At 46.6% G+C, this 13,844-nt stretch overlaps 1 long non-coding RNA gene and 1 pseudogene across 1 annotated transcript; one reads left to right on the top strand and one right to left on the bottom strand.

Annotated features, from left to right (window-relative positions):
- LOC130131945 (guanine nucleotide-binding protein-like 3-like protein) overlaps window positions 1-3,297 on the top strand; it is a 32,157-nt pseudogene extending 28,860 nt beyond the window's left edge.
- Window positions 3,298-10,174: 6,877 nt separating this feature from the next.
- Window positions 10,175-12,953, bottom strand: LOC130106579 (uncharacterized). The gene is made up of 3 exons (XR_008809742.1): window positions 12,898-12,953; window positions 10,376-10,489; window positions 10,175-10,225 (listed from the first exon to the last, which is right to left on the bottom strand). It is a non-coding gene; the product is annotated as an uncharacterized LOC130106579 (long non-coding RNA).
- Between the last annotated feature and the right edge of the window lie 891 nt (window positions 12,954-13,844).

The following is a 13,844-nucleotide window of genomic DNA, read 5'->3' on the forward strand; positions in this document are numbered from 1 at the left end:
CCACGGGCTTCCAGTGTTCCCCGTGCTGCTGGAGCAGAACGCCTCCCAGCCCGTAGCTGCTGGCATCTGCTGACACCACCGTAGCCTTAGTGACGTCATAAAAGGTGAGTACCGGGGCGGTGGCGAGTGCTGCTTTAAGGTCTTGGAATGCTGTGTTCTGTGCAGGTCCCCACAGCCACTCTGTCGTTGCTTTAAGCAGTCCATAAAGCGGCTGACCTACAGTGGACAGCTCTGGGACGTATTTTGCCAATAGTTCACCATCCCGAGGAACCTCTTGAGTTCCGTCACGTTCTGGGGCTGAGGAAAGTTCTCTATTCCGGCCACTTTGTCCGGGTCAGGTCTGATGCCTGCCTCGTTGATGATATGACCAAGGAAGCGGACTTGTTTCTGTTTGAACTTGCATTTCGCTTGGTTCAGTTTGAGACCTGCTGTTTCAATGACCCCCAGCGCCTCTGCTAGGCGCCGGTCATGGATTTCCTCAGTCTCTCCATGTATAAGGATGTCATCCATGTACACCTCTGTGCCCTCTAGCCCGGTCAGAGTTTCCGCCATCTTTCTCTGGAAAATCTCTGGAGCACTCGTTATACCAAATGGAAGGCGGCAGAAAGCATACCTCCCAAATGGGGTGATGAAAGTGGTGAGCCCCCTGCTGTCATCATGCAAGGGGATCTGGTAAAACCCACTTGCTGCATCCAACGTTGTGAAGAACTTTGACCCTGCGAGCCTTGGCATTATTTCCTCCATAGTGGGCAGCACGTATTTCTCACGTTTCACCGCTCGATTCAGCCTCCTGAGGTCAGCGCAGCAGCGAACCTCTTTCTTGTTCGGTTTCAGCACCGGCACCATAGCGGCGCACCATTCTGTGGGCTGAGTCACTTTTTCAATAATGCCCTCATTTTCCATGCGCTGCAGTTCTTTCTTAACCAGTGGTACAAGTGGCAGCGGTATCCGTCTGGCTGTATGCACCGCGTATGGCTGGGCACCCTCCACCAGAGCTATTTTCACTGGGTCTGTTTTCAGCAGTCCACTTGAACCGAAAACTCCACTGACCTCATTCATCCGCTTCACTAGACCCATCTCCACTGCCTCTGGACGACTCAGCAGACAGCTGCCTCTCCCCTTGATCACATACACTGGAAAGGAGTATTGTTTCTCCTTGTAGTTGGTTGTGGCTTGAAACTGTCCTATGCAGCTGATGTTTCCACCTGGGCTTATGAAGCATGTGTCAGGAGGTCCCAGTTTTATGTTTGGCTTCAGCTTTTTAAATGTCCCTTGGTTGATAATAGTAGCGTCAGCCCCCGTGTCAATTTTAAAGGTTATTGGTACATCACTTATTGTTAAACTAACAGTCCAATCTTCCTGACTGCTCTTTGCCAACTTCTCCCAGAAAGTACAGCTGTTTAACCTCTTCAGTGACTTCTCTCACCACTTTAGAGTGACATACACGCTCCCAATGTCCCTTTTTATGACACTTGTTGCACTTACTGTTCGTTGCAGGACACTTCCGCTCATCGGTGTGCTGCGTCTTGCCGCACCTCCCGCATTCATCTACTTTGTTGGTTGCAGGTCTGCTGCCACCATGACGCTGTCCGCCCTTTTTGTTTTGGCGTCCGTCCCGCCGTCGGACAACATTGACGTTAGCCAGCTGGGCCTCTGGTTGGTTAGCTTGGAGGCTGAGCTGCTTTGTTATTGCCTCCGCCTGGCGCACTTGTTCAATGACTTTCACCAGAGTAAGGTCCGCTGTGAGCTGGAACTGACGGGAGAGCACCTTATCTTTTATGCCCACTACCAGACGATCTCTGATATGTTCGTCCCTCTTGTCCCCAAACTCACAGTGTTCAGACAGCTCATACAATGTCCAGATGTACATCTCCGCTGTCTCTCCTGGCTGCTGGCTACGTTGATAGAAGCACGCCCTCTCATGTATGATGTTACGGCGGGGAATAAAGTAGTCGTCGAACTTTTTCAGTACGATATCATAGTCCACTTTATCACCCTCCGCCGCGAAGTCAAACGAGCTGAATATCTTTTCAGCCTCGCTGCCCATTGCATAAATCAGCGAACTCACTTGAATCTCCCCGTCGTCTTTATCCAGCTTTGTCGCGAGCCTGAAGCGCGAAAACCGTTGTTTCCACTCCGGCCATTCAACGGGGCAGTCAAACTTGAATTCACTCGGCGGATTAAACTTCGGCATGACCGCTCGTGTTCAGATACACAGACTATTCTGACACCATTTAATGTCCGTAGACGCCTTGTCTTACTGACATAAGAATAATTCAAGAACGTGCCGACTTCGTAGGTTCTTAACTGCGTAGCTTTTACTAGCGTTCATCGGACATACAACCTTCATAACATGCGCTTCTAACTTCCTGTATACGTCACAGGCACTGCACGTACACCCGTGAGTAGGTCAAGTTAAACACGTGACCTTTCATTCATTACATGTCTAACGTTGTACCAACACCGAGCTTCCGGACGCCGACTCCGGTAACTCTTCTTCTACGGTTGCAGAACATACATTCTGAACAGCATAACAAGATCGCCGCCTAGTGGACGCTTCAGTAATAACCCATCTCATTGCTCTGCAACAGGATTAACCAAGGTAAGTATGGTTATGTATTATTTAGTATCCTTTTTAGCCCTTAGCAGGTAAGTATTTATCATTAGGAAATAACCGTATAAATGCTAGGATACCACATCTCCCTCACCTTTAAGTCAACAACTTGTTACTTATAGAAAATGCCAAATACCATAACTCTTTAACTCACAATAACCACATTGCAATGTACAGTGCATCACATTATAATGCTCACATTACACATTATAATTGTTCATGACATGTCAAACGCATTTCACATGGGTAGGCAGGCGAGAAGAGCAAGTTTCACTAACGTTTGCCAACACATTTATATATATTAAAAAAAAAAGTTTACGCATTCGAATGGCAATTCTAGCATTCGGATAGCATTAATATTTTTAATATTTGAAATATATTCGAATATAGAAATTCGTTCCAACAGCCCTAGACCATGGCGACTCCGGCCACTCCCAAGGGTGTAATTGTGCGGTTGATGGTGCCTTTTGGTGTGTCTGACACTCCTCACAAGACTGCACTGCACTCTTCCTGGTCCATTCATGGCCACCATAGATAAGATCTAGCCAGGCCTTTCATTTTTGACATGCCAGTGTGGGTTTGGTGTAGTAACTTAAGCATTTTGTCTGCCTTTTGTAGGTATGACAACTCTGGCTCTCCAGAGCACACAACGATCCCTCATGCTCAGCTCCATTCTCCGCTGATGATAAAGCTTGAAGCAAGCGTCTGTCTTTGCAGGCCACCCTTTTAGGACGTAAGCATGGACTTGTGACAATATCACATTCTTAGCTCTCCAGCTTTTTATTTTGTTTGGGTCCACCAGTGTCTCATCTAGTAGATCCATCATCAAGACTTGTTCTGTTTTCTCCTCCTTCCTCAGTGTTTCAGACAGAGGTAGCCTGCTCAACACATCTATGTTGGCGTGGTGTTTTCCTGGTTTGTACACTATGTTGTACTCGTAGGTGCTCAGGTGCACAGCCCATCTCTGAACTCTCAGGAAATTGACAACAGCTACAAATACAGAGCTGATTTGCGCATTGAGGCAATACGTTCAGTTGAGGCTGCAGCTTTGAGTTCATTGCACGAATGCTGCAAAAAAAATCTTTTTGTTGCTTGGTCCTCCCAACAAACTCTTACAAGCAGAAAACACTGATTTTCTCTCTGGTCTTGGACTTATTCGAAGTGCGGCAGAATGTGTGGTAAAACTTTGCTGTGAGTGAGTTCACCACCACTCTCGAACAGTGCCATGCGCGTGATGATGAAAGGCCACAAAAATGGAGAAGGATGCAGAACAAAAATCTACAGGGCATCGTGGTTGAGGCCGGAGTCGACAGAGAGAAATTGATGATTTAGAGGGTCAAGATAATTAACTGAGGTTGTTTTTCCGGCACTGTTGATACTGTAATCAAAGAAATAGACAGAATAGACAGAAGGTTCAGTGCGAGGAACGGTGAACTGATCAAAGCTATATCAGCACTTCACCCATGTAGTGCAACATATCCTCATGAAACGGTTCGTGTGATATTGTACGAAAGGTTATTCACAATTTTTCGTGGCTAATCCTACGAGTGTCCCACGACACGAGCGATTCAGAGCGCCTGCGCAATCCTCTGCGGGGGGCAGGGGGGCGCCCCTGCAGTGCAGGTTAGGGTTAGGTTACATGATCGTGATCACAGCCTGGCCCACGTCTATGTAGGTTACATACAAATTTTAGTGCATTACTTTTCATACGTTTTACTATGACCAGGGAATGAGAACAGCCTGTGTATTGGACATTTTTGTGGATGCCATGCAGGTACAGCCAATCTTGGCTTTATCTGGAACTGATGCTCTAGAATCCGAGTTTGAGGTTGCTCACCAGTTTCTAAGAGGAAACATCAGCACTGATGATAACTGGACCATCTCCTGGATTCTCCACACCTACCACACTGCTTTGGAGGCAATGCTAAGTGTTGTTATGGCATTCAAACATGCACCCACTTTTGGCACATCAACCGCCATGTGTGGAAACTCGTTCACAGAGTTGAAAAACGTCTTTACAGACAAAAGGCTAACCATGTTGTGTGAACATAAGGTACACTTGTCTTTGAAACTGACTTGACAGCAAGATTTCACAATGAGTGGAAAGATGATGTCATGCAGAGATTCAACTCACAGCGGAATCGCCACTTTCAACTCTACTAATCGGTGAGTTCAATATTATATTCTATTTAGCAAAATTATTGTGGAAGGTACCTGCTGTTGACAGGCGGATTGGTGCAGCATCAGCAGTAATGCGGACATTGTACCGGACTGTTGTGGCGAAGGAGCTGAGCTGGGAGGAAAAGCTCTCAATTTACCAGTCAATCTTCGTTCCAGTCCTCACCTATTGTCATGAACTTTGGGTAGTGACCGAAAGGGTGAAATCGCGGATACAAGTGGCTGAAATGAGTTTCCTCCATAGGGTGTCTGGTCTCAGCCTTAGGGTGAGGAGCTCGGACATCCGGAGGGAGCTTGGAGTAGAGCCGCTGCTCCTTTGCATCGAAAGGAGCCAGTTGAGATGGTTCGGGCATCTGATTAGGATGCCTCCTGGGTGCCTTCCTTTGGAGGTTTAACGGGCACAGCCAACAGGGAGGAGACCCCGGGGTAGACCCACAATGCGCTGGAGGGATTACATGTCCAGTCTGGCCTGTGAACACCTTGGGATCCCCCAGGAGCTGGAGGACGTTGCTGGGGAGAGGGACATCTGGAGTGCCCTACTTAGCTTGCTGCCACCGTGACCCGACCCCAGAAAAGCGGCTGAATATGAGATAAGATGAGATGAGGTACCTGCTGTGCCATTTAAAGTTGTGTGGCTGGCTGCCACGCCACCCTGTTTGTGAGTGAGTTAAGCGAGAATGCGCGTGAGCGATATTACTGCCACTCGCCATAGTGGATATGGACTGATGGCTATAGGGCCTACCTTTTCTGTATGGGAAGTGGTTGTACTAAGATGCATAGGCTTAGAACGAGTTGCTATGTTTTGTGCCAATTAGACTGCAAGCCTTTATTTGTCTGTAATATACACTCACCGGCCACTTTATTAGGCACACCTGTCCAATTGCTCGTTAACGCAAATTTCTAATCAGCCAATCACATGGCAGCAACTCAATGCATTTAGGCATGTAGACATCGTCAAGACGATCTGCTGCAGTTCAAACCGAGCATCAGAATGGGGGGGAAAGGTGATTTAAGTGACTTTGAACGTGGCATGGTTGTTGGTGCCAGACGGGCTGCTCTGAGTATTTCAGAAACTGCTGATCTACTGGGATTTTCACGCACAACCATCTCTAGGGTTTACAGAGAATGGTCCGAAAAAGAGAAAATATCCAGTGAGCGGCAGTTCTGTGGGCAAAAATGCCTTGTTGATGCCAGAGGTCAGAGGAGAATGGCCAGACTGGTTCGAGCTGATAGAAAGGCAACAGTAACTCAAATAACCACTCATTACAACCGAGGTATGCAGAAGAGCATCTCTGAACGCACAACACGTCGAACCTTGAGGCAGATGGGCTACAGCAGCAGAAGACCACACCAGGTGCCACTCCTGTCAGCTAAGAACAGGAAACTGAGGCTACAATTTGCACAGGCTCACCAAAATTGGACAATAGAAGATTGGAAAAACGTTGCCTGGTCTGATGAGTCTTGATTTCTGCTGCGACATTCGGATGGTAGGGTCAGAATTTGGCGTCAACAACATGAAAGCATGGATCCATCCTGCCTTGTATCAACGGTTCAGGCTGGTGGTGGTGGTGTAATGGTGTGGGGGATATTTTCTTGGCACACTTTGGGCCCCTTAGTACCAATTGAGCATCGTGTCAACGCCACAGCCTACCTGAGTATTGTTGCTGACCATGTCCATCCCTTTATGACCAGTGTTCCCATCTTCTGATGGCTACTTCCAGCAGGATAACGCGCCATGTCATAAAGCTCGAATCATCTCAGACTGGTTTCTTGAACATGACAATGAGTTCACTGTACTCAAATGGCCTCCACAGTCACCAGATCTCAATCCAATAGAGCACCTTTGGTATGTGTTGGACCGGGAGATTCGCATCATGGATGTGAAACCGACAAATCTGCCCCAACTGCGTGATGCTATCATGTCAATATGGACCAAACTCTCTGAGGAATGTTTCCAGTACCTTGTTGAATCTATGCCACGAAGGATTAAGGCAGTTCTGAAGGCAAAAGGGGGTCCAAACTCGTACTAGCAAGGTGTACCTAATAAAGTGGCCAGTGAGTGTGTGTATATATATATATATATATATATATATATATATACACACATATATTTGGCGCTATGACTGGTAAAGGGACTATGACTGTGATGGTGTTGGCACTATGGAGGTGGTTTCAAACTCTTCTACCATGGTGCGAATGGGAGGAGAAATGGGGTAGGGGTAATCCTGAAGGAAGAGTATGTCAAGAGTGTGTTGGAGGTGAAGAGAGTGTCAGATAGAGTGATGAGTATGAAGCTGGAAATCGAAGGTGTATTGCTGAATGTTATCAACGCATATGCCCCGCAAGTTGGGTGTGTGATGGAAGAGAAAGAAGAATTCTGGACATGTTGGTGAAGGGAACAGAGGTGATGAGGAGGTGATGGGTAGGTATGGTGTCAAGGAGAGAAATGTGGAAGGACAGATGGTGGTGGATTTTGTGAAAATGATGGAAATGGCTGTGGTGAATACATATTTCAAGAAGAGGGAGGAACACAGGGTGACGTACAAGAGTGGGGGAAAGTGCATACAGGTGGACTGTATCTTATGTAGAAGGTGCAATCTGAAAGGGATTGGAGACTGCAAGGTGGTGACAGGGGAGAATGTAGCTAGGCAGCATCGGATGGTGGTCTGTAGGATGACTTTGGAGACCAAGAAGAGGAAGCGAGTGAAGGCAGAGCCGAAGATCAAATGGTGGAAGTTAAAGAAGGAAGACTGTTGTGTGGAGTTCAGGCAGGAGTTAAGACAGGCACTGGGTCGTAGCAAAGAGTTGCCGGATGACTGAGCAACCACTGCAGAAATAGTGAGGGAGACAGCTAGGAAGGTACGTGGTGTGTTATCAGGACAGAGGAAGGAAGACAAGGAGACTTGGTGATGGAATGAGGAAATACAGCAAATTATACAGAGGAAGAGGTTGGCAAAGAAGAAGTGGGATAGTCAGAGAGATGAAGAAAGTAGACAGGAGTACAAAGAGACACAGCGTAAAGCGAAGAGAGAGGTGGCAAAGGCAAAGGACAAGGCGTATGGTGAGTTGTATGACAGGTTAGAAACTAAGGAAGGAGAAAAGCACTTGTACCAATTGGCTAGACAGAGGGACCGAGCTGCAAAGGATGTGCAACAAGTTAGGGTGATCAAGGATAGAGATGGAAATGTGCTGACAAGCGAGGAGAGTGTGTTGAGAAGGTGGAAGGATTACTTTGAGGGGCTGATGAATGAGGAAAATGAGAGAGAGAGAAGGTTGGATGATGTAGGGATACTGAATCAGGAAGTGCAGTGGATTAGCAAGGAGGAAGTGAGGGCAGCTATGAAGAGGATGAAGAGTGGAAAGGCAGTTGGGGCTGATGACATACCTGTGGAGGCATGGAGATGTTCAGGAGAGATGGCAGTGAGTTTTTTAACTAGATTGTTTAACACAATCCTGGAAAGTGAGAGGATGCCTGAGGGGTGGAGAAGAAGCATACTGGTACCAATTTTCAAGAACAAGGGTGAGGTACAGAACTGTAGCAACTACGGAGGTATACAGCTGATCAGCCACATCATGAAGATATGGGAAAGAGTAATAGAAGCTAGGTTAAGAGGAGAGGTGACAATTAGCGAGCAGCAGTATGGTTTCATGCCACAAAAGAGCACCACAAATGCGATGTTTGCTTTGAGAATGTTGATGGACAAGTATAGAGAAGGCCAGAAGGAGTTACATTGTGTCTTTGTAGATTTAGAGAAAGCATACGACAGGGTCCCGAGAGAGGAGGTGTGGTATTATATGAGGAAGTTGGGAGTTGCAGATAAGTATGTAGGAGTGGTGCAGGATATGTCCGAGGGAAGTGTGACAATGGTGAGGTGTGCGATTGGAATGACAGATGGGTTCAAGGTGGAGGTGGGATTACACCAAGGATCGGATCTGAGCCATTTCTTGTTTGCAATGGTGATGGACAGGTTGACGGACAAGATCAGACAGGAGTCTACATGGACGATGATGTTCGCGGATGACATTGTGATCTGTAGCGAGAGTAGGGTGCAGGTTGAGGAGAGCCTGGAGAGGTGGAGGTATGCACTGAAGAGAAGAGGAATGAAAGTCAGTAGGAGCAAGACGGAATACCTATGTATGAATGAGAGGGAGGACAGTGGAATGGTGAGTATGCAAGGAGTGGAGGTGATGAAGGCATATGACTTTAAATACTTGGGGTCAACTGTCCAAAGTAATGGGGAGTGCAGGAGAGAGGTGAAGAAGAGTGCAGGCAGGGTGGAGTGGGTGGAGAAGAGTGTCAGGAGTGATTTGCGACAGAAGGGTACCAGCAAGAGTTAAAGGGAAGGTTTACAAGATGGTTGTGAGACCAGCTATGTTATGTGGTTTGGAGACAGTGGCACTGACGGAAAGACAGGAGGCGGAGCTGGAAGTGGCAGAGTTGAAGGTGCTAAGATTTTCACTGGGAGTGACGAAGAAGGACAGGATTAGGAATGATTATATTAGAGGGACCGCTCAAGTTGGATGGTTTGGAGACAAAGCAAGAGAGGCAAGATTGAGATGGCTTGGACATGTGTGGAGGAGAGATGCTGGGTATTTTGGGAAAAGGATGCTGAATATGGAGCTGCCAGAAAAGAGGAAGGCCAAAGAGGAGGTTTATGGATGTGGTGAGGGAAGACATGAAGGTGGCTGGTGTGACAGAGGAAGATACAGAAGACAGGAAGAAATGGAAACGAATGATCCGCTGTGGCGACCCCTAACGGGAGCAGCTGAAAATAGTGGTAGTAGTAGTAAAATAAAAATTTATATATACTTCATGCTACTATAATTTCGGTCATTCTTCTCAGCCTGGCGTAGTCTGCGGCTAGCATATGCTAGGACACGTCTGGTGTCACCTTGCTGCTGACACAATACAGCGCCTAATCCATGCTGACTAGCATCTGTCTCAACTACAAATGGTTGTGTGAAATCGGCAAAACCCAAAATGGGAGCAGAGGTAAGTTTTTCCTTTAACTGCTCAAAGGAAGAGTCACACTCTGGTGTCCACATATTACAAAACTGGTGACCTACTTTCCCTGTTTTTTTCACACCTGAACATTTGTTGACTAGGTCATGCAGTGGCCCGGCAATCTGTGAGAAGCCTCGAATGAATCTCCTGTAGTAACTACAGAAACCCAAGAACGACTGCAGCTCTTTGGCAGTGGTTGGGACCTTCCAGTTCTTAACAGCAGAGACCTTGGAGGGGTCAGTTCCTATACCTTCTGCTGACACCTGATGACCCAAAAACTTTACTGACTGTTGTAGAAAAGCACACTTCTGCAACTTCACCTTAAGGCCCGTCTCTGCCAGTCTCTTAAACACAGTCTCAAGTCTCTCCAAATGCTGCTCAAATGTCTCTGAAAAAACCAAGATGTCATATAGGTAGACCAGGAGTATCTGAAAAATGAGATCATTCATAGTAACTTGCATAAGTCTCTGAAATGTAGCTGGACCGTTACAAACACCAAAAGGCATTCTCACGTACTCATACAGACCAAACGGTGTAGTAAATGCAGTCTTAGTCCGATCTCTCTCATGCATAGCTACCTGGTGGTATCCGCTCGCCAGGTCGAAAAGAACTTTGCCCCTCTCAGCGCATCAAAACTCTCATCAATTCTCGGGAGCGGGAATGCATCACGTCTTGTCTTTGAGTTGAGTTTCCTGTAATCGATACATAGCCTCAGACTACCATCTGCCTTTCTCACTAGTACTATGGGCGAAGCATAAGCACTAGAGCTTTCTTGAATGACCCCTTTTTTAAGCAACTTGCCAATATGTTCCCTGACTTCACTGTACTGTGTGGGTGGGATTCGTCTGTATGGCTGTGTTACAGGTATGTCATCTGTCATATGGATCTCATGTTGTACTTTGTCAGTGTGGCCTAGATCTTCATCTTCTGTTGCAAACACAAAAGAGTACTTCTCCAGTAACAAAGTCAGCTGTGCTTGCTGTTCTGGGCTACCACAAAAATTGAGCTTGCCGAGAATTTCCTGCACATCTGTCGGTGTTTCGGGGTGTTCACTGATACTCACTTGTTCAGTGTCTGCTGAGATTCTCTGGAACTGTACCTCACAAAGCTCATCACTTTTCACACAGTCTACCTGAGTCAAAACCCCTAGCCTAGTCCGTGGCCCTAGCCAGATATCTTCATCAGACATGTTCATGACTCGGACTGGAAAAATGTGATTTCCCGATGAAACCAAAGTAGGCACAACAACCAAACGGGGACACCCACAGACTCCAGCAACAAAAAAGAACCATCCTCACTCACGGTCCTGAGTCCCCTAGCCATAACTGTAGCAGCAGATGAAGCAGGTATATGGACTACATCCTTACCAGCTACCCTAGCGAAAGAGAGTCTGTCTGTTGCATGTACTGCATGAAGATGATTAAAAGCCTCTCTCCAGTTTGAGTCAAACCTCTCCTGCAGTGTGGTGTCAAACTCAGTGTGTACTAGCTCTCTGCATTTTTTGACAATGTTCCTCCCTATTAGACCTGGAACAGAGGAAGAGTGTTCAGAATCTTTAACTATCAGAAAACCTCGCTCTGGGATAGTCAGACCCATGGCTTCTACATCAAGCTCCACATAGCCCATATAGGGTATGTCTAATCCATTAGCTGCAGTGATCTTTAACCACTCAAATGCCGGGTGAATGTCTTCGCCTTTCACTGACAGGTGTTCCCTGAAAAAACTCTCAGAAATTGTACTGACCTGGCTACCAGTGTCAAGTAAGCAGGACACTGTAACACCTCGTAGTTTCACCTCAACAGTTTTACATTCTCCGACTGCACGCTCTAAGATCCTGCTTCTGTCTGGAGTCTCTTTTGGTGAGCCAGCTTCCTCCCCTCGAGTTGTGTGGCTCATGACAACTGAGGGTGCGAGTTTTCCTGCACTACATAAGAACTAGGTGTTGCGTCCCCTTGACCCCCTCTAGCCTGTGAGCATTTTCTTGCAATGTGACCTATGCCTCTACACTTGAAACAGATAGGCTGACCATCTGGTGTGAACTTTGGCTGGGGTCTAGGTCGTGGCTTGGGCTCTAGGAATGTCTGTTGAGTGCTGCGCTTACTCAGTTCACCTACAGCAAAGGCTAGATCAGCGAGTGTTTTGCCTAACTCTGCTAGCTGTTTTTCTTGATGGGCTACTGCTCTCCGAACATCATTTAATGCAATACCTTGGTCATTGTTTGTTTTAAAAATAGAGCACTGGGTTTCCGGAACCTCTGATGTAACTTGGTTGCTCTTTATGACCCTGGGACGATGAGACCTGCTCTCCTCCATCTCCCACAGGAGGGCCTCGTTCCTCACATCTAGAAGACTGCTCTCTGGTTTGTCCCTAACCATTTTCCTGAGTTCACGCCTGAGTGCTGCTTCTCTTAAACCCTCAATAAACCGGTCTCTGAGCACAGTTTTCTCATTAGGTATTACATCTGTGGACTGTTTCACTACAGAGCTCAAAATCTGGGATAGTGCATGGGAGTAGTCACGGAGGTCTTCTCCATCAGTTTGGTTACGGTTGTAAAAGGTCTGCAAAAGCTGTGTGGAACTGCGCTTTTCCCCAAATGCATTGCTCAGGTAGGAGTATAAATCACTGGGCCCCACTGACTGACCCCTCATGCATAGTCGCACCTCTTCCAATGCAGGGCCACGCAATGGAGATAGTATATAGTCACATTGTTCTTCTGTTGTTTGCTCTCTGTATCTTAAAACCCTTTCAACCTCTTCAATAAACTCTTCGACAGATCTCCTGTCTGTACCACACTCCCCACTAAATGCTTGGATCTGACGTTCTCTTGGAACGTAGATGTATGAACGTGTGGGTGCACTGTTATCACTTGCTCTCTGAGCCCTTGCTTCACCATTTAACCTGGTGAGCTCATCTCGCAGTCTGGCGAGCCCTTGCATGGTGGTCTGCATTTCTTTTTTAGCACCTTCACCTATACCCATTATGCCACCTGAGGTGTGGCCATTATCATTACGTGAACTCCCTTCATCACCAGAATCACTAGACATAATGATATATTAATCTTTACTCAGTCCAGTATAAATGAGGATATTTAGTTCAAAACCTGGTTCAAGGATACTACAAGGACAGTCTTTAACTTGGAGCCTTGCTGGATCTTGGTCTTTGTAGCTGAAGTTAGCGCTGGAGTCCTCTGCGCTGGTACGGCTGAGTCGTGTGAAACAGGAAGCACCAGAACCTCGTAGAGCCCCTCACGTCGTCTCTCGCTGGTCACCACCTCCACAGCAGGATGACTTCAGACTCAACACCAACGGACGTCACCAGCAATCTTCACCACTGCCGTATTTTTTTTTAAGTAAAAATAAGCCACTCTGTTGCCAATTTAAAAAAAAATGTTTTAGCTACACCCCACTCCTGGTACCAAAATTATGTAGCCCGTGGAATTAGATACCACACAGGACAGAATTACTTCCGGGGTTCTTGTAGCTTTAATTTTATTGTTTGAACCTTCGAATGCAGATCGTTTTACTGAGTGCATACATTCCTGTGTCTTTCGAGCAAACAGCTCATAAATGTTCACAGATGTGGCAAGTTTAACAGAAAAGATTTTAAAAAGGGAAATAATAAATACAAAATACGGTGCAAAATACGGCAGTGGACTATGTACGTTAAACAGGGTTTAACAAAGACATGTGGAACTTCCTGAAGATCGCGCAACTTCTCACTCTGTCAGTTACCTTTAAACAGAATTAAAATGCATATAAAACCTTTACATCCCAAATACAATGGCATGGTGTGGCTTTATTCACGCCAACATTACCTTGTCATGCCTGCAATGGCGAACAGCGGTCGACGGCTCGCGCCCAAAATCACCGAACATCAACTCCAGTAGCGTCTAAATCAAACCATCTTGTCAAATTACCGACATACAATATTGTTTGGAATAATGTTACAGGTATATTTCACAAGATATTTACCCTTACTTACTACGGAGTCAGAGCCTCGTCACACCGCAATCTTCAGGCGCTCCACACAAGAAAAAAAAGAAAGAAT

Source organism: Lampris incognitus, chromosome 2 (assembly GCF_029633865.1).
Source record: "Lampris incognitus isolate fLamInc1 chromosome 2, fLamInc1.hap2, whole genome shotgun sequence".
In the NCBI taxonomy this organism is placed as follows: domain Eukaryota; kingdom Metazoa; phylum Chordata; class Actinopteri; order Lampriformes; family Lampridae; genus Lampris; species Lampris incognitus.